General features: G+C 39.6%; 1 long non-coding RNA gene across 2 annotated transcripts; it reads left to right on the top strand.

The window, feature by feature from the left end:
• Positions 1 to 331: 331 nt before the first annotated feature.
• Positions 332 to 19610, top strand: LOC145553167 (uncharacterized). 2 transcript variants are annotated; one of them, XR_014089417.1, is made up of 3 exons: positions 332 to 2616; positions 18919 to 19043; positions 19129 to 19610. It is a non-coding gene; the product is annotated as an uncharacterized LOC145553167 (long non-coding RNA). The 2 variants fall into 2 exon arrangements; XR_014089416.1 differs by lacking the exon at positions 332 to 2616 and adding an exon at positions 14225 to 15263.
• Positions 19611 to 20425: the final 815 nt, after the last annotated feature.

Genomic DNA, 20425 nt, shown 5'->3' with positions numbered 1-20425 from the left:
AAGAAGGATGTGTTTCCAAGGATACAGGAAGTGATGCCAGTTTTTTGTTTATTTTTTTATTCTTGTGAGTGTTCCGACAGAAATATGATTTGAAAGACCAGTGAAATTTTTTTTTTAACTTTTTCAAATTTTGGGCAGATTTAATAAAAACCAAATTATCCACATTTTTGCAACTTTTTGTAACTTCAGTGGATGTATTTTGGTTTTTATTCATCCTCCCAGTGTACATAAAAGTTACACAGGAGCAGTGGTTCTTTATCAGTCTCAACACATGTTTGCCCAATAATCTCACAAGTTCTCCATCTCAGACTAAGGGGGCCTTTACACGACAACGATCCAACAAAAACGGCACTTTTGTTCCGTTTTTGTTGGATCGTTTACACGATAACGTTCTGATTACGATCTGTGTTTACACAGTAACGGTGCACATCGAAAACGTGTAATGCTCTCGCTGCGCCTAGTTGGAGCTAGGTTCTTTGAAACTTTGAAAGTGGGCATGTGTTTAAAAAAAAGTTGTACTTGAAGGCATGTGGATTTCCATTAGAGAACACGCATTGTGTGCGTCTGATTAGGGCGCATGCAGTTGGAAAAAGTGGGATAACTTTGCCGAAAAACCTTGTTTGAGCTTTCACGGTGTCTGTAGCGGCCCGGACTGGAAGCTGTTTATTGTTTTTACCTTGGAATGGCCAACAGTCTGTTATTCCTATATCAATTTGATAAAATAGGAGTTCCCGCACGTCCCATATCCGTGTCCTCTGTTACCTTTTTCAGCAGTTAAAACAGTTTTATCCGTCGCTAACAAGTCGTAACCTGTTTTTCCGAGCCGCCTTCAAACGCAACATGAACGCTGAGACGCTTGCGCTGGGTTTACACCTGTGAGGCAGGTGTAAGAAGAAAGAAGGTGCGGGCGGGGTGGAGGACATGCAACCAAGGAGCCATGCAGCAGAGTTGTAGTCAAGACCACCGAACCCGAGACCAAGACCAGCGCCCCGCGCTAAATGACACAATAACATTAAGTTTACCTATCAAAATTGGTTTTCAGATAGATCTGAAAGATCCACATTCCCATAAAAACACCTAGATATTAAATACTTAGAGCTGAAATATATTTAACCAGTATCAATTAAAACTCACTTCATTCTGTTTTGCTTTCATCGCTGTGCTACAATCCGCAGATGTCTCCTGCTATTCCTAGAAAAATAAGCCCTGGGCGGTTGCCCATATTGCATATGTCAGAAACCACAACTGAAACATCGCAATTAACGGTAAATAACTTTCAACTATGAACACTGTCCAACGGCGCAACAAGTAACTAAGCAGAATGAGCATCGTGACTGTTTTCATCCTCCCTCCCACTGCGATGTTTACCACCATGACAGGAGACGAAATCAATCAATGAGCAATGAGCATACTCTGTGTTCATACTTCAACTTATATATATATATATATATATATATATATAGCTACCGCAGTGTACACAAGAACAAAGAACGGCTCTCAGTGAGGCTTCAGTCCTTAGGACTTAGTAAAGATCTGTCCAGAAGAATCGGATCGTTCCTGAATGTCATATCACTATATTGCAGACTTTGGTCACAGCGTTGTCCCATATATGCGACACCTCAGTCAACACCTCCACACAATAATTCAGCGCATGAGTGACAACTTTTTTTCATCAGATGCAACATGTGTCTCAGTACAGCTAGCTTTGCTAGCACAGATCTTACCTATCTTTAAGCTTTCCTTCCAAGTGACGCTAAAAGTTGGACGAAGTCCCCACCGTCTGTGAAAGCGAAGCGCTGCTGATTTTACATGTCGCCATATCAATTTATGCAGCGCTATTATGTTATAGACAAACATCTCCTCCCGCTCAGAGGAAACCACTGCGCATGTCTGGAGCTCCGCGTGCGAGTAAAGGTGGAGCCGATGGGTGACAACAGACACTAAGTCACGTTATTGCTCAGATTTTACAGCGCCACCTTAAGACCCTGAACTTCACATTTTAACGGAAAAAAAAAACACAATGCGACTTGGATGTAACGAGTAACGCGACAGTTTTGTAGAAATGTAGTGAAGTAGAAAGTACAGATACTTACTGTAAAATGTAGTGGAGTAAAAGTAGAAAGTCCCCATTATTAAATCTACTTAAGTAAAGTACAGATACACGAAAACTGTACTTAAGTACAGTAACGAAGTACTTGTACTTCGTTACTTCCCACCACTGGTTAGAATCATGGCAGCAAACCAGCAAAACGTAAATAACTTGGCACAGTTTTGCCCCCGAACTAACCGACTGAGTTGAGTAAAGCTGCTGGATGCAGGGGATGATAGCTAAAAGATGACTAGCTAATATCAATACAGCACGTTAAGCTTGTTAACAAGTAGCCTGTAGGCTGCTGGTGTTGTTGTCTATGTTCAGCTACGTAGATTCATTTTGCCCCCCAAAATAAGTCGGTGCCCCTCCTGTTAAACTCGTCTGGAGCCGGGCTGGTCCTGGTCCGTAGTTCTCTAGATAAGAGCGCTGAACAAGCAGCCTGTATTTTGCCACCTGGGCGGAGCGGAGCGGTGAAGAGACGCTGAGGGAACCGTATCTGATGGGGAAACAGTAACACCAGCATTGTGAGTAGTTTCTTCTTCTTCTGTGGATTGTAGGAAGCAGCTATGTTTTGCGTCATACTATGCATGAGCTGATCTGGAACCCGTTTTCAATCTGTGCCGTTGTTAGAGAAAACATTCCGTGGTTTCGTGTAAATGCACACTACAAACGCAACAAAACTCTTCCGTTTTCCCCCGAAATCGTTGTCGTGTAAACGGGGCCTAAGACCAAGAGGTAAACTTGACAGGAGCTCTAAGTTCCAGAGAGAAAAGTCTGAGCCTATTACCATGGTAACAAGAAGAAGGTGATTGTTACTATAGTAACTGTCACTGTGAGCCCAATGTGCTGACTGGGGTGTTTGCCACAACAAACCAAGTTTTCCCCTGAATTCTTTGCTTCCTAATGTGTTGCCATAGCTACTGTTTTCTTATAAGTTTTACAATTAATTAGCTTAAAGCTACAATATGTACTTTTTAATTTTAAGAAATGTTTTTTTTTACATATTTGTTAAAACTATAACTATGTACAACATGAGATGGATCATTTATGAAAATAAATTGAGCTACTCTGCCGGGCTCCAACCCGGGTCTCTGAGCAAATACACACACACGCACACACACACACAGTAGGGTGATTGACAGCACTGAAACCCTCCCTCCGGCTCTGATTGGTTGTTTTATGAAGCAGCTGCATATTTGGGTAACACTTTGACGGGTTGTGAATAAAATTATCATGACACTGTCATAAACATGACATAACACCTGTCATAAACATGAATAAGTCTTCGTGAATATTTATGACTGCTGTCAAAGTGTCATTCGGTAAATGACGACACTTTTAAGACAAAGTTGACCTTATTAACCTAGACAAAAATGTCTTCATTATGACTACTTGACATTAACCAAGAAATCATGATCTAACATAAATGTTATAAAAGTATTACTGTTTACACTTTAAAATTATACTTTACGTTATTAAAGCTAAAGTTTAATCAGCAATACTTTTATAACAAATTTATGTCAGATCATGATTTCTTGGTTAATGTCAAGTTGTCATAACGAAGACATTTTGAATCATGTCAACTTTGTATTAAAAGTGTCATAATTTACCAAATGACACTTTATGTCAACAGTCAAATATTCATGAAGACTTACTCTTGTTCCTGACAGGTGTTATGTCATGTTTATGACGGTATCATGACAGTCTTATTTACATGTAACACGGGGGAAGAACCCGGATTGTGTCTGAGGACGTGGCCCTAAAGCCAACTGGTAGACCACTCAAATAATATCAAGTGGTCTAGGATCTCCCAATTAACAATACCCAGGTAGGTCTGGCTTAAAATGATGAAACAGAAATAGTTTACAAAATATATTGTATTTATACATTCTTTTACAATATTAAAAACAGATATTATGCTAATTTAAAACCCAATAAAGCACAGGAACTCAGGATAAAACTTGAAGCAATCTGAGACTTAACTGCAACTGCAAACCAAATTAGTAGAAACACAAATTAATGACACAAGATAATGTTAAACAACAAAAACAAATCCCACATTGCATCAACCCAGTCCTATAAGGCTGTGCGCAATCAGCTAATTAATAAAAAAAAGAAATATGAACTGTCGTTCTGGTTCTGTAGTGCTTGTGCTACAACTCAAGCTATAGAAGACCATCTATTAACTATAACCCTGGAGCAGTGGTTCTTAACCTGGGTTCGACCGAACCCCAGGGGTTTGGTGAGTCGGTCTCAGGGGTTCGGCGGAGCCTCTGCTGCGGAGATAAAAACACACTTGTGTAAAGTCGTGATGACGCCGGGCTTTGCCATCACTTGCTGCAGAGGATCACGTTACATTGCTTAGCAAATCAGAGCTGCAGAGGAGCACTGATTGAAGGAGCTCCACTCTCAGCATGAATTTGAACTTGTGTCTTTAATTACTTCAGCAAAGCTCAGTTTTTACCAAATTCTGTAGCCTTCGGTGTACTTCTAAATCTGCTCCTTAGTCGCATCTTTTCGCGGTTGCTACTGCCTCTAGTGGCGTGGGGGTGGTAATACAGTTAATACAATTGCATTACTAAATCAGAATACCGCAAAGTATTTTTTTGTGTCGGCGGGGGGGAATAAGAAGGGTTCGGTGAGTGCGCATATGAAACTGGGGGGTTCGGTAACTCAAAAAAGGTTAAGAACCACTGCCCTAGAGCATTTAAACTACAAAACAGATGCACTTTGGTGAGAGCATAATAAAACAACAGCAATCTGTAATACCCGAATGTGGCAGGAAGAAGGTGGAGGCTGCACCGGCTGGCAGGGTGATTGCAAGTGAGCCAATAGCGCCCAGTATAAAAGCTGAGGTAAGCTGCGGACTGACACTTGTTTGCTGTTGACACGTCGCGGGCCGTGCTTCCGTGTTGGGCTGTCTGTGGCGTCATGTGGTAAATGAGGCGTCTCGACTCATAGCAACACTGTATTAATACTGTGTCGATACTGTGTCACTCAATACTGACACCTGCTGGACATAAAAAATTCCTACAGGCAACGTAGTGATTTGATGACCAAGTCTGTACAATAAGATTTAAGTCTTTGTATTTTACTGAATATTATATGTTGTATTATGTCACATCTTCAGTTACATTTAAAATATATTTGATATACAGTCAATAAAGAATGTGAACATGTACCATAAAGTGAAAATTTAAGTGAATGTGTTTAGAATGAGGATGCATGGACTGTTTTTTTTCCCCCACATATTTTTATTAAAAAAAAAGTTTTTACAACCTTTTGAAATTAAGCCTGTTACGCTTTTTTGACAAAACTTCTGCTGTAGAAAAAAATCAAGTAAACACTACATTTACAGCGATCCCTTGTTTTTCTTAGGGGTTGCGTTCCCCTAAGAAAATAACCCGTGATAGGTGAAATCCGTGAAGCAGTTACCTTTTTTTTTTTACAATTACACAGCATACATAAATACTCTACATTGAAACCAAAGAACAAAACCTGTTTTCAGGTCAGCGGATGTGCGTGTGCATCAATCGGGCCTTAATGTGATCCAGAGTCATGTCATTAAAGGCATTAATGTGATCCGGAGTCATGTCATTAAAGCGTCTCCTCCAACCTGCCCCGCCAGATTCACAGCTGTATCTACGGCAGAGCGACGGATCTCATCAAACGAGCCTCTGGTCGGGTTTTGCCGCTGCCTCTGGTCAGTTTTTTTTTTCCAGCAGACATTGAAAGTTTCAGTTTCCATCTCCTGAGTGGCCAATCTGTATTAAACACCGTAATGTTATTGGTACTCAGGTAACGCAGAGACTGTTTTTACCAATCATATGGTCAATTAGGACGAAGAACACTGTGGAAAAAAAACTGCACAAAAAAATCTGCGAAGCAGCGATACCGTGAAAAGTGAACCGCGTTACAGCGAGGGTTCACTGTATATGAAATAATTTATAAAAAGCAACTGAATAATTTGTAGAATGGCTGCGTATTCTGAGTTTATTTGGGTGTATCTGGGACTTCATTCTCATGCCTGGCCTCATAATGCCTCAGCATTGAAAAGGTAGATTTTTTTAAATAAGACAGTTTAGTCAAACATATGCGACACTTAACCTGCAGAACGTAATATGAAAGTAAACTAAAAGTCAGTTTCAGCTGAATTTGGGTTCAGATAGATTAAACTGACAAGAGCCGGATGAAACGACAAAAATGAAAAATGTATTTTCCAATACAAGATCAAAATGGTCCCACACTGCGGAAACATTTCCTTTGAAGCTGCTCCATAGATGACAATGTAAAAAAATCAATAATTTGTTTGGCAAATGCTTTTGACAGATTCGCTTCCTTATAAACACAGTTTGGCATCCAGTGTCACTTCGAAACAGCTCCTGTATCGGTCATGTGACTTGCTGAAACCAATACGCGCACCGACACAGGTGTTGGTCTATGGGCTTGATTCATGCGCCGGCATGTTGGTGTTGCTGGACCCATCACTATGTCTGTGTGCCGAGTACAGGTGAGGTTGGCTGCCTGCGCATTTACAACTGCTTGCACATTGTAGTTATAGAGCTTTTTACCAGCAGAAACTACTGGCGTATTTACCTAGACGTTTGATGAAGCAGGTGAAGTGGTTCTTGTGACAAGTGCCAACGTTTGTGAGCGTTCCCGTTTGGGTGGAAGTGAAGAGAGCTTGGCCGAGTAGGTGGACTCGGTGACAAATCTTTTCATCCCTTTGATTTAAACCGTTTTTTAAATTATTATTTAGGAATCGCAGCTGTTAGCCACACACTTAACGCTACTGCTTTGCCTGTCCCCCCCAAGACCAGAACAAGGAGCGGCTGATCGCGCTCTGCTTCGGATTAGATTGCCCATTTTGTTGTGCCTGTCAAGCACAGAGACTTATGGTTTTATTTACAATCACATTTTTTATATACACCTTTTACTAGAGGACCGCCAGTGGGGCGCTCCGGCCTGGATGAGGGCGTCCCTTTATGATGAGACTGTGCAGTGATTAACACAAATAGGTGGAGGGAATTTCAAAGAGTGAGTGTGCGACTTCACAGGTTTGTTTTTGATTTCTTTGTTTTGGAGCCTATCATCCAGGACTGGTCATACGCACCAGTAAGCCTAGTTGGATTTATTTTGTGAATTTTCTTTTTGTTCACGTACAGATATTTTTATTCTTGCATTGTGATAAATTGTCTTGAAACCTGTCTTTTGCTTATTGCAAAATCGGACCTGTGTCATTTGCCGTTAATTCCTGGGTGATAACCCCAGGTGGCGTTGTTGGCAACGAGCAAAATTAATTGTATGGTCAAACCACTGAATGCCACACAAAGATGACAATAAAGTGTCTGAAAATAATAAAGCCATGTAAGGTAAAAATAAAAAGGTACCTTAATCAGCCACACAACGGGTACATTCAGATGCTGCAGTGAGAAGCCACTGAAATGTTTCTAAGAAACAATTAGAAATCACGTCAAACAAACCAGTAGCAACAATATAAAAAGCAACCTGACGTTACACAGAACCAGCCACAAGTGACATCAAAAATCCATTTATCCTACCAGCACCACGAATGGCCACAATCCAGATCTTCTCGCAGCAGCCCGATGAGCACGGAGCCAGTGCTCATCTGACTGAAATCCAACTACACACAACGGACCTGGCAGACACTCTTAGATTGGCGGGCACACCCGGTGCCTATAAACACTAATGAGCCCGACCAGGATGTGAAGCTGAAGTGAAGGTGGGGAAACGGGGCCTAGATGTATTCAAGGGGCCCAAAACGGGTGGGAATTTACAGTCACTTTTTGTAAACGTTTTCCAAGTAAAACCACCTGGTTACACACAACCCGTCAAAAGTGTTAGAGCAAATAAGTGTACACCATATTTGCTGTAATATTGCACATTAAACCATATTTAGTTTAATTGTTGAAGGCATAAGTATGAATATCAGGGGTTCAATGTGTAAACATATAAAATACATGACAGAAGAATATTCATTGAAGGTCCTTTTATTTATATGGCACATTTTCAGCAACAAGGCAATACAAAGTGCTTTACAGGAATTAAATTTTCTCTCTTGCTCTCGATGAAGGGGGACGCTTCTTTCCTCCGCTCCCTCCCTGCCTGCCTATGCCTGCCCTGCTTGCTCCGTTTTTGTCCTGTCTTTTTCTATATTTTAGGAGCCTTTCTTTGCACATCATCCAAATCTGCCAATTATGGATCTGGTCAACCGATCACTCAATGCAATTGATCATATTTTCGACGAGAAGACTGGGCACAGGAGAGCCCTCTTATCATGTAGGGACACACCCAGCGGGATTCACCCTGGATTTATTCATAACGGGATTTCTGCTGTTTGGAGCTCATGGATTCCTGGCTTATCAACAAATTTGTGACAGACTTGGCCGAACTAGCGAACACTCAGACTGTTGGTGTGGACAGAGACGCAAGTTGGATGCAAGTCTTGCTGAGACTCGTAGTCCAGCTGAGGACTCTAAAACTCACTAACAGAATGTAATCGATCTTGGAGAAGTTGCTCGTTTCGGTTCAGTGGAACGACCAAACTAATTTGGATAATTGGGAACTGAGATGTATTGGAGAGACCTTAGGGAAGATTGAAATTTATAATCTTCCCGATCCAAGACATTCTGCTTCTGAATTGGCTTTCCCCGTGTTGCCTGGGAGGGCTGCATATTTCTAATCTGCTTGAAGATATGTAAACATAATGCTCTTCACCACCTCGCTCCCTCCTGTTATCCATGGAGCTGTGGAGCTGAGCGCTCCCAAGGACATTCCTCGATAAACAACATCTCTATTGGACTTTGCCAGGAGCCTCAGCAACCTACTTTCATGGCCCTGTGACGTCACCACCTTCACTCATGTCTTTGTTTTGCCCTTTGTTTTGTCCGAATGTTGCCATTTGACCTAATGTGTCCTTTCCTCTTTCTTTTTATTTGTTAGAAATTGTGGAGTACTCCCTATTTAACCCAGAAAAGGATTATTTTTAGTTTATTAGTAATATTAGAAATTGTGGAGTATGCACTATTTAGATCAATATTATACAGACCAGAAATGGAATCAGAATTAGAATAACTACGAACTTAGAATCCAGAAATACTTAACAGGAACAGTGACTACTTAGTTTTAGATTACTTTAACCCAGAAAAGGATTATCTTTCCTCCTTTTGTCTTTCCTATGGTTTGTTATTTTGTTTGTATTTACTTTTAATTCATGTAAAGCACTTTAAATTGCCTTGTTGCTGAAAATGTGCTATATAAATAAAATTACCTTCCCTTACCTTACCTAAAAGGAAATACAAACAAAATAATATTGAGGAGAGTTTTTCCAGCTTGTGCTGTATTCAGGTAGAGCTGGGACGCTGGAAAATCTAAAACAACAAAACAATTCCAAGGTGATTTAAATAGTTTTTATTCTCATATTCAAATGTATAAGTTGCTAAGCAATTACAATGTCTGTTTTTTTAGCGGATGTGTTGTTTAATAATCTCTTTATTAGGCCTGACACGATAATTTTTGCTCAGCAATTGTCTAAAAAATTATTGCAATAAACGATAATATTGTTTCAAGACCTTTTGACACTGACTTAATGGAAATGACGTAATAATGCATGCTATTTCCTGGAACTCATAAGCTAAATAAACAAAACAACCAAAAACAAAAATTAAAAGGATTCTCAAGTCTCCATTAACAAAAAACGTACTTGAATAAAAACTAAACAACATAAAGCCAAAGTGGAAATAAATATTGCATTCAACCAAAAGAGTGCAGATTATGAAGTCTGTATACTATATTGCCCTTCAGTAATCACTAGATTTAAATAGAGAAGATGGGTTCGATTTTTGCACATCCAATTTAGGCAGTCGGATGTGCAATAGTTCACATTACACGATTTTTTGCCCCTATTTTCCCTTTACGACAATCTTCGAACGTTGGCCGTTCTAAGATTGTCACTGGTGATTTTGTAACCGATCAGCCTGTAGTGTGATTTAGATCGTCGTGGCCACTCCGATCTAAATCAGGGGCTTACCCCAACTGGGAATGTTAACGCTGAATGTGACAGGTCCAATCAGAAAGCGCAGATTCTCCTCCGCGCTTTCTGAGGGGAAATTACGGAGGGGAATCCCAAACAGTTGACATGGCGCGACCCAAAATCCAGCAGACATTAGAGATGATATGTGGAAACAACATTAATATTTATTCAACATTTCGTGCAAAGAATATAGAAATGACGAAGAGAGGAGTTGGAGCCAAATTGCTACCGCAGTTTATAAACCCGGTAAGTTTTCAGCTGTTTTTCGTTAACGTGACATAAATAGGTTATAATGATTTTAATTCAGTCAGGACTTTACGCTGACTCTAGCCACATGCATCACAGGTAGATTCTAGTAAAGCATTGATTAATGCCTGGTTTGAAAATTTGTTATCTGGACTTGTAGCCATTATTTTGTGACCATTTGGCTGGACACCTCACGGCACGACGAACCCAATGGAACCGTTATACCTAGGATTTCTGTTGGCTAATGTGTGGTCTCTCAGGTTTTGAAAATGGGCCGACAACTCGTGTAGTGTGCACTGGACATTACACTAAGGAAATGAGGAAAGGAGGGTCAGTGGAGAACACCGGAGTTGATCCTTTATTCACTCAGTATCATCAACAGAAAGAAAAAAAGGCAGGAAGAGATGATAAAGCCGATAATTAAAATGAGGTCGATAGGTTTAATTTATCATGCAATTAATTTATCGTTTATCCCGACAGGCTAAAAATTCCAACCGTCTCTCCAGTCAGTTGTATACTTCCACTGTTTACATTTTTAGAACATAACATCAAAACAATTTCAGAAACTGAAAAAGAGTCCCAGTTTACTACTGACCACCGTAAAAACTTCAAATAATAATAATAATTTATTTTCTTGATTGAAACAAACTGAAATGGTACCAAACCATGATTTTTTTTTTTTTATTACTGTGGATAAACAAAAATTCCGTAGTAAATTACTAAACTTTCCTAGTTCCATTACTAGTTTAGTAATTAACTTGAATAAGACTAAAGACTAAAAGTATAAAACTTCGACTCAGGACTTGGGTGCTGAAAAGAAAGAATTGAGGATTATTTGTGATTTGCTAAAATCACCTCTGTGACGCACTAACAAAAACGTCTCTACCTGTTTTTGGTTGTCATTTTATTTTTTTTGCCAAACCCATACAGAGCTGCATTTAAAACAAATTGTGATTTATTGCTACATACCTACTTTTTTGGACCAAAAACAAATCTATATTTTAACCAAATAATGAGTGAACAAGCGACAGCTCACCAATCTCTGAAATATTCTTATGCAGGATCTTTCAATTTTGCCTGAGAACTGTTAGGTTTTAAGGGCAGAGCAGATTGATTCCTCAGTCACGTATCGATCGGAGACCGCTACACTCTCCTGCAGACAATTTTTTACCATAGTGGGTAGAAGTCAGCACTAAAAAGGCCTGAATCCCAGACGGAATGCAGTTAGGTCGGAGATCCAGGCGGTACATGGACACAGAGTGGGCCACTCATTCTTGTGCGTGCTCAATAAAAGTTAAAACTATATTTGGAGAGTGCTTGTCCTATTGATTATGCATCAGCCTGGTAACATGGACCCTGTAGCACTGCAGTCGTGCACAGTTCCATTCAGCATGTGAGACAGTGAAGGCAGATTTTGCAGCATCAGGAACACATAATGATTTAATCATTGGTTTGCCTGGATTAATCATCATCCTCAACATGTATTTGCAGCTCCTGATTTTTTCATTAATGTCACCGTTACATAGAAGAGCAGAGTTGGGTTTGAAACGTTTTCTTTGGATGGTGCACTGAGTACAGATATATTAGCAATTATATAAAACTCAAGCTAATCCACAAGGCTGCAGGAGGCAGAGATGGAAATAAGCAATTATTTCAATTTGTCACAATTACTTCATGGCGGAATTCAGGAGCTAATTAGTTTAATTTTTTCCAGCCCAGAGTTTATTCAAAGTTTTGTTAAAAAAAGAGAACAAAACAACCTTTACTTGCTTATCATCCCCACTGATCTGATGTTGTGCATGTGAGCAACATCTTACAAAATGGTTTCAGTTCTCACACAGAACAGACACTGCAAAGAAACATTATTTGACATAAAAAATGTATAGTTTGTGCCACTTACTTAAAAAAAGGAAGTCACACATTTAAAGAAACTGTCCACTTTATCACATATTTCTTTCTAATGTTGAGACAAACTGCCTTGATTCCCTATGGATAATGTGACTGGTTATGACAAAACCAGGAACAAGTCTCACCAAGGTACCGTATTTTATGCACAACAAGGCACACCAGATTATGAGGTGCACCTTCAATGAATGGCCTATTTTAAAACTTTTTTCATACATATGGCGCACTGCATTATAGACTTTTTAGGTTTTTAGGTGCGCCTTATAGTGCTGAAAATACGGTATTTAGATTTTTTGAAAATGTGGATTCTAATCTTTCTAATGATGCACAAAAACATTATTAAAAAAAAAAAAGACAATTTGGTAATTTAAATGTTGGCAGTCTGCAAACAGAATCAAGGAGAAAACAGGAGAATCGTCCTCAAACCTAATCATCTCCCAGTAATGCGAGAGGTTCCATCACCATGTTTTTTCAACCATTGTTTTCATGTCATGCATCATATAAAACATGTTTGCACTGAATCTGTCACCAAAAACCTGTTTTTAAAATTCTGAATACAGAGAGAAATAGTTTAGTTGTCCTCCTCCTCATAACAAACATGATTTCTGCTTATGCTGTAAGAACACCAAACTAACTGAGGTTCTTGGTTTGAAGTTAGTTTAGCTTGGAAATTAAAAATAAAGCTTCCTAACTAAATATTTAATTTGGAGCTAAATATTTACTTCACAAACTAAATATTTAGCCTGATGCTGAAAATTTAGGTTCCTAAATGTCATGCAGATCACGACATTTGTTGTCAACTAATTAGATTTAGGAGTTTTAGACTATACAGGCTTCCAAATCCAAAACTTTTCACATTATTTCCAGCTCACCATCATGTTCCCCTTCATGTTGGTCTGTCTGCAAGTAAATAAGACCCATTGAGATTCATAGCTGGAAAAAGACAGAATGCTAAAGCACCCTCTAATATCCATCACTAAGCACTGACTGATTGCATGAAACGTATTCAGACAGAGGGTAACACATTAACTCTTAGGGAGGGGTTGAAGTTTGGCGCACTCCGTTGTTCCGCAATGGAACTGACATTAACGTCTATTCAATATGGCAGATGTTTTCTTTCACACCAATATTTGCTGCTTAGTGTCAAGATAACCTAATCTTTGCCCCCGCTGTCATCCGTTTATGCCTCGGTTTTCTTCCACCTCACATTAAGCTGTAGCTCTTCCTGCCTCTTCGGTGGGCCCATGGTGAAGCCTGATCCAGCCACCCACCCACACAACTTAATGATCCTCACCCTCATTTCCTTTCCACTCACTCTGTGTCCCATCTGTTTACCTAATTGGCTGTAATTAATTATGTCACACCAAATTAGGAACCTGGTTAGTCATTCAGTAAAAAGAAACTATTTAAAAGGGCCGCATGTATTCCTCAGCTTTAGTCCAAATCTTAATCTGTGTCTGATTCTGAGTGGGCTGCTGTTGTACATATATGTGGAGTCTTTGTTATGTGTGCACATTTCCACAATTTGGCTTTGGCACAGCAGAACGTCTGCTTTGACAATAAGTTTAATGCAGGGTGAGCAGCTTTTAAAGATTAGGTTGAATGGCAATAATCAACTCAGAACTCAGTGGCCATCCTCCCTTTTTACTCTGCTTCAGATAAACCTAATCAGGAGTCATGGCCGTTCTTTAATTACTCTGGAGAAAAACAGGCCTGTTGATCGCTACATGAATTAGAACGACGTGAATAATAAAAAAAGGCCCATTTGCAAAGCTTACAACTCAGCCTTAGGCTGTGGATTTTATTTTTTGTTGACCTCGAGGCTCATGTTAGAGCTTAGAGTATCCTGAAATAAAACACATCACTGGAGAAATCTATAATAATAATAATAATAATATTCAGTATCATTATTGAATATTCCAAAAGGAATCATACCTTTACATCGTTTTGCATTGTCTTGAGTTTCAAACTTTAATGTCCATCCATCCATTCATTTTCTTCCGCTTCATCCAGGGTCGGGTCGCTGGGGCAGCAGCTTAACAAGGGAGGCCCAGACTTCCTTCGCCCCAGCCACTTGTTCCAGCACCTCCGGGGGAACCCCAAGGCATTCCCAGGCCATCTGAGAGACATAGTCCCTCCAGCGTGTCCTGGGTCTTCCCCGGGGTCTCCTCCCAGTGGGACATGCCCGGAACACCTCACCAGGGAGGCATCCTGACCAGATGCCCGAGCCACCTCAACTGACTCCTCTCAACGTGGAGGAGCAGCGGCTCTACTCTGAGTCCCTCCCGGATGACCAAGCTTCTCACCCTATCTCTAAGGGAGAGCCCAGCCAACCTGCAGAGGAAACCCATTTTGGCCGCTTGTATCCGTGATCTCGTTCTGTTATGACCCAAAGCTCATGACCATAAATGAGGGTGGGAACATATCGACTGGTAAATCTAGAGCTTCGCTATTTGACTCAGCTCTCTCTCCACCACTGCGGACCAGTGCAGCGCCCTCTTCACGGCAGACGCTGCGCCAATCCTCCCGTCGATCTCCCGCTCCCTTCTTTCCCTCATTCGTGAACAAGATCCCCAGATACTTAAACTCCTCCCTTGGGGCAGGACACCCCACTGACCCGGAGAAGGCACTCTACCCTTTTCCGGCTCAAGACCATGGCCTCGGCTTTGGAGGTACTGATCCTCATCCCGGCCATTTCACACTCGGCTGCGAACCGCTCCAGTGAGAGCAGCAGATCACGACCTGATGAAGCCAACAGGACCTCATCATCCGCAAAAAGCAGAGATGCGATCCTAAGGCCACCAAAACAGATCCTCTCAACACCTCGGCTGCACCTAGAAATTCTGTCCATAAAAGTAATGAACAGAATCAGTGACAAAGGGCAGCCTTGGCGGAGTACAACTCTCACCGGAAACGAGCCCGACTTACTGCCGGCAATGCGGACCAGACTCTGCACTGTAAAAAAAAGTCAGTAAATTTATGGTAAAAAACGGTAAAAGACCAACAGTTTGACTGTCATATCCAAAAACATTTCATTACCATAGAAATTACATGGAACTACCGTAAGGTGAAACTGCAAAGAAAGTCAGTAAATTTTCGGTAACAAACTGTAAAAGGCCAACAGTTTTTGACCGTCATATCCAAAAACATTTCATTACCGTAGAAGCTACATGGAACTACCGTAAGTCGAAACTGCAAAAAAAGTCAGTAAATTTACGGTAGAAAATTTTGAAATACCAACAGTTACTGACCGTAATATCCAAAACATTTTGTTACCGTAGAAAATACATGGAGTTACAGTAAGTCGACACTGCAAAACAAATCTGCAAATCTGTGGTAAAAAATGGTAAAATACCAACAGTTACTGACCGTAATATCCAAAACATTTTGTTACCGTAGAAAATACATGGAGTTACAGTAAGTCGACACTGCAAAACAAATCTGCAAATCTGTGGTAAAAAATGGTAAAATACCAACAGTTACTGACCGTAATATTCAAAGCATTATACTACTGTAGAAAATGCATGGAATTATCATAACTCAATAAATATATCCCAAGTAATTTTGACAGTCATGAATGTAGAAAATACAAATATATTGTAAAAATATATGTAATTGTAAAGTTAATAAAAAATATTGTAATATTGCCAGCAGTTAATTACCCTAAACTTAATAGTAATCAGACAAAATTACAAATTTTGCTGTTATTTATGTCTACAATGTAAAACCATAAACAAGACTGCAAAAGTAATTTTTACAAAGAACAGAATGCTAGTGTGATATTTTGGTTTCTTTTTTAATAATGCCTTTAATACACCAAACTGAAATCTCAACAGTAGACCAGGCATCGATCTGGCGATCCACCGATTGCAAAGCAAACTCCAATAGCCAACGCCAGCATCATTTATGAGAATATTTGATTAAATTATGCATTTGAGATTAATTTTATGCTGACCATAGATTTCTTATACTGTATGTTAGCCCCTCTTGCTTGGATGAAACTGAAGTTGGTTTCCAATTGCTGCTTCCAATTTGGGAAATGGCTAAAGGGCAATTCCACCTAATTTTACCCTAGCATCAGCATCTTTAATTTACTCTAGCTAAAACAACTACAACACCTAGACTCTTCAAATCTGGACTAGATTTTTCTCAACTCATATCAGAATATTTAAAACCAAGTGTGGGATTTGTGAAACCTTTATCTGATTTGTGAAACTTCAATAAAGAACAATTCTAGTGTTATCCAAAATCATACAAGTTGTGAAGTCGCCCTTCATTGAAGTTTCACAAATCCCACACTTGGTTTTAAATATTGTGCTATTAGTAGAGAATACTCTAGGGAACACTCTAGAGAATTTTTCATTTTGTTATTGTGATAAATAGGGTTTACAGTAAATGGAGACTGTTATTTGTCATGTAAACAATTATCTAGTTTGTATTGCTGCTTGATCCTTCAGCATCAGCAGCAAGTTTCTTTTAACTCTGTTCCTGTAGTTGAGTGTGGCTCAGGATACTGTGGTGTCCTGAACTCAACACAGAAAAGTCACAGTGCGCTAGCTAAGGCTGCTAAGTAGCAGGTGCTAGCTCAGGGTGATGAGAGGCCAGTATGCCTGATCTTGTCAGGATGCAGCTACTGTCTTTGAAATCAAGTGTCTGCTATTTTTGTGCGTTCAGGAGGAGGAGCAGGAAACATCACATGCGAGTCCCTTTCACAGTTTTAACTGAAGTTAGCCAACTATAACCAACTGATAAAGAAATGTGTAATTTCTGAGCCATGCTGTAAACAGCATGGCTCAGAAATGCAGCTAGATATTTTTACTATATGGAACATTTAATTTTCTCAGATGCAACACTTTCATTAATGTTTCTGTAGGAACAACTGCATAGATTATATTTCTGGTCTACTTTAGACTGCATATGCTTAAAGTTATTGTTAATGGCAGAAGCAACTTTTTCCAAGTTTGGTTCAGTAATTAATTTTAATTACTTTGAGTGTGAAATGTTCATGCATGCAAGTTAAATCTGTGAAGATCACGTTAGCTTTTGTTTCAATACTTTGGTAATACTTGGAAGTATAAAGCCTGGCATCAGAGCTAATATTTAATATTTTCATTTGACCTCTTGACTCTCACCCCCAAAATACTTGCACTAAAGTCACTGGGTCCATGACAGTTGGAAGAATTTTAAGATAAGAGAATTTAAATAATATTTTACAGTTTTTCTCAGTTTGGGTGCATTTCTCAGAACAGAATTGAAATTCTTAAAGCTACCTGTTCAATCTTCAAATTACTGTGTCACTTTTGCACATCAAAAAATGAGTTTCTCATTCCTTTTGCAAGTTTTGCTTTTGCACATCCTGTAACTGATTATGTGCACTTCTCTGCTTTTCCCCCGTTGTAATTTGCTTTTATCGTGTTGATCAAAATATGTTAAACGTGTCTGTGTTGAATTCTCAACTTCCAAAACAGCATAAGTTCATTGTGTAAGTCTTAACATGCATAAGTCTTAAAGTTGTCATAATGTCAATCATATTTTAATTAATTTATAATTGATTCTTTTCTAAATCTCTCCTGAATTGGTAAATTGCTCCCAAGTGAGTCCTGAGTTTCTCTAACAGGTCAATGTATGAACCATTAGCTCATCCAACGATCAACCAGTTTTCTGAAATAGATTGAAGGTACATCTTGTGAACCATCAATTGGCAACAATATGGTCTATATAGCCAGAACACAACACAATGTTACTTGTTCATCAGTTCTCAGAAATGTATCTGGACAGAGTGAACAGCCAGAGAGAAGAAGAGGAGTGAGGCTGAAGAGGAAATAGTTGGGAGGGAAGCAGAAGAAGAGTCAGAAGAGGCTGAGGACATCTGCCACTTTCCATCAGTCCAACATCAGGATATGGCTGCAGCCCACAACATGATGCTGATGGATGTTCTCCCACCCTACTGTTCATTCCTTAACCCCACTGAGGAACCTTTGTCAGCATGACGATAGAAATTAAAATGTAATGTAATTTCTACAGCACTGTACAGTTTTCCATGAGGAGATTGTCCTGTGGTTCCTTTTCTACTTTTTTTTCTCTGCATTTCTGTCTTTTTATTTTTGAATCACCATGGCATGGTCCATCAATAAATTACAGCAAAAGTGTAAATGTGAATTTTGTAGTCTTTTCCCATGACTAATCAATTTGACTGTACATAGAGAAACTATAACTTATTATTTTGAGTCACTGATATGTTAACTGACAGAATTTTGAATGCTGAACTAAGGATTTTTCAAGCACACAAATGCTATTTTTGCAGTTTCTACAAATTGTTATGAGAAATGCGCTTACTGTTTTGTAAATGCCAACAATGACTTGAGAAATGCACCAAAAGTGACTGAGAAAAACTAACATAGCATAAATCGTCTCAGGTGTATCCATTTGTTTGCCTGTATGAAAAGTGTACACATTTACAGCTTTGTTTCTGCTAGTTTGTAGGAATTGTAACTTACATAAATGTTTGAAGACAACTTATTGGCCTTCATGAGACTCAGATAAATGATGAGTATCCATTTCATAAATTGCCTAAAACAGTTATTTGTTTTGATTTATGTTTTTTGTTTGTGTATTTTGTCAGGTTTCAGAGGATCACACCTGTCGTCAACAAACAAAGGTTTAAGAACTACTGAATTTTCTGAAATGATCTGAAACTACTGAAATGATCACACCGCCTGGTTGAAGTACCAGTCTTCATATGCAAAGGTGAAACAAACATTTAAGCGAATGGTGCATTTATATGATGTTCATGTAGTGCATCTTTTTATCTTTTGCTTTGTTTGTTTTCCAGCAGAGGAAACACCTGATTGACAACATGTGAGTCTCAATTTCCACCTGTGACTGGGAAGACTACAACCATCCTGAGCAAAGTCTGAACTCAGTGACTTGGGACTCTCAACCCAGAACAAGAATCCTTTTATCACCGGTTTTTCTTCTACAATAGGTTATCTCTTATGTGGACACATGCCGGGTTTTTTTGTTGTTGTTTGTTTTGTTTTCCAGATCTCAGTAATACCGTGAGGAAACTGGACAGAAAATAGAATTGTTTTTTTTAACTAAATTTTTTAAATAGAAATTGTTTCTTTAAGTGGATTACTCGTAATCTGTATTTTTGTTTAATTTGAATTTATTTTCTTTATAACTTTCTGTATAGAAATGCTGACAAGTTACACTTCCTTGTGTGTTGTACTATAATTTTTATGGTAAAATTCTGGTAAGAACAGTGACCAGTAATTTACCATAAAGTTTTTGGGGGGGGGTTTTTACAATAAAATGTCAACATATCATACAGTCTGGCCGTGTTTTTCATTTATGTGAGAGCACTGGCAGCTGAAGGAGGAGCAGCTCATCCTGCTCTCTCTCGTCCTTACTGATAACTTTGCCTGTGAATTATTTTTAAGGTCACAATTTTTATGGTTATATTTACATTATCGACATCATAATTGGATTACTTCAAACCTAAGGACCGGGAGACTCTCACTTTTATTTTTACCTCACTTTTCTTCACCTCCAAGTTGAACTAGCGCAAAATGCCCCCATCCGACCCCAAGGACATTAGCAGTATTCTACAACGACTTCAGTTTTTAGAAACGAAGATTCAACGGCTGGAGGTGAACTTTGAGATCAACGCTACATGTGGATATGAAACAACTCTTCCTCAAATCAACGGTGAGGTCGTACACCCCGCACCAAGCAGCTCACCCTGGATCGCTCAGGGCGCCAAGCCGAAACAAAAGTCTCACACTGCGGATCCCATGAGACGACTAACGGGGAGAACCCCTCACCTGGATGAATCAGCGTGGCCGGCTCTGAGCCGAAACCCACCTTCAACATCAACACCTGCTCCGCCAAAGAATAGCAAACTAGCAGCTGGAACCAAAACGGCACCATCAACCCCGCTCCCAAGGACAAAGCGACCAGCCCGAGCTTCAAACATTCCGACTCCGTGGGAATCCCACTGAAAAACTGATTTTCTGCACTTCAGCACGAGCCTCTAAGCGAAAACCCACCTTCAAACATCAGCAATGAGGCTAAACCAACACATCCACCCCCCAAAGCTCCGAAAGACAAAGTGACCACCAGGAAAA

The sequence above is a fragment of the Poecilia reticulata genome, chromosome 10, assembly GCF_904066995.2.
Source record: "Poecilia reticulata chromosome 10, P_reticulata-male-v2, whole genome shotgun sequence".
Lineage (NCBI taxonomy): Eukaryota > Metazoa > Chordata > Actinopteri > Cyprinodontiformes > Poeciliidae > Poecilia > Poecilia reticulata.
This window is presented reverse-complemented; position numbering and strand designations above follow the sequence as displayed.